This window comes from Elephantulus edwardii, unplaced genomic scaffold, assembly GCF_000299155.1.
Source record: "Elephantulus edwardii isolate Elephantulus edwardi_28Jun2011 unplaced genomic scaffold, EleEdw1.0 scaffold00276, whole genome shotgun sequence".
Taxonomy (NCBI): domain Eukaryota; kingdom Metazoa; phylum Chordata; class Mammalia; order Macroscelidea; family Macroscelididae; genus Elephantulus; species Elephantulus edwardii.
In genome coordinates, this window is record NW_006400026.1 from 2,832,908 (window position 1) to 2,834,404 (window position 1,497).

Here is a 1,497-nt window from a genome sequence, read left to right on the forward strand (position 1 = left end):
GGCAAAGGACACACTGACAAAGAAGACTAAGCAGAACTGGCTTTGACAAGCACTGTGGCATTTGGACAAGAACAAACTGGGAGGAGGGTAGAGAGAATAATGCAACAATGAATGAGTGGAAGCCCAAAATCTCTGTAAATGTTTATGAAAATTAATAAAATATAATTATAGGAAAAAAAAAGGTAGACAAGGGTATGGTACCACTGGTGGGAACTAATAGCAAGACCACCACTCAAGGGCTGGGTGGGCTATCTAAGCACTGTGCACAGTATAAGAAGGATGGAGCTCATTTTGCCAAGTGGTCCCATGTACTAAAGATATGGGAACATACCCCCTCAAACCTTACCATCATGAAAAATGTCAATGTGCTGTCCTATTATGCCAGCATCTGTTAGCAGAATGGCATTGTGCCCGTGGTTGAGCCTGAGATCTTCCCTGACAGGGACCATGACCTGAAGCACTGTCAGTATACATAAATGAGCAGGTGCCAGGCAATGTCCACAAGGCTTTGAATGACCACCACATTTATCTGGAAGGTATTTTGCTGAAGCCTTATATTGTAACCCCAGGCCATGCCTGCACACAAAGGTTTTATCATAAGATTGCTATGGCAGGTGTTACCGTGCTGTGCTGCACAGTTTCTCTCTCTCTCTCTCTCTCTCTCTCTCTCTCTCTCTCTCTCTTTCTCTCACACACACACACACACACACAGAGAGTTACTGGGATCACTTTCCTGTCTGGAGGCCAGAGTGAGAAGGAGGCATCCATCAAATCCAACACCATCAAAAAATGTTCCTTGCCAAAGCCATGGACCCTGACTTTCTCCTATGACCAAGCCCTTCAGGCCTCTCTGCCCTGGGGGCCTGGAGTGTGAAGAATGAGAACCTAAAGGCTTCCTAGGAAGGGTATATCAAGCAAGTCTTGGCCAACAATTTCCCTTACCAAGGCAAGTACATCCCAAGTGTACTTTCCCAGGGCAGCCACCAGCAGTCACAATTCTTCTCTAACCATGCCTACTTAGTGGAGGTGTTTTAAGGCTGCCCCCTCAACACTCCAGACCCCAGCACCCTCCTAGATGTAACACATGAGGAGAGGGCCTCCTCTGAGCTCCAGGCTGTTCTTTCCTATCACTCTTACTGCTCTTTGTGATACTGATGTAACTCCATCACCTTTTCCTACCCATTGACAATAAACAACTATGTTAATGGAGGTGGGGAAGAAAACTAAATGAGCCTTGATTAGTGCTTTATAGTACAGAAAGAAGTAGAATTATGGGAGAAAAGCAAATAATATTTTAGAAAATGAGAATAAGGCTTGTAGGGTGTTACTAAAATAAGAAAAAGAGTAAATCAAGTATGCATATCTTTTATCTAAACTGATATAGTCCTGAAACCGTTGAACCATTTGATGTTGAAGGTTGAAGGACATGGAGGCTCTGTGAACTACTTCAAAGACAGATTGAGAATTAGTTCCCTGGAATTGATTGAAGAGAATGCT

The 1,497-nt window shown here is 43.8% G+C and overlaps 1 pseudogene; it reads left to right on the plus strand.

The window, feature by feature from the left end:
* Nucleotides 1–1,035, plus strand: part of LOC102856011 — a 9,391-nt pseudogene extending 8,356 nt beyond the window's left edge.
* Nucleotides 1,036–1,497: the final 462 nt, after the last annotated feature.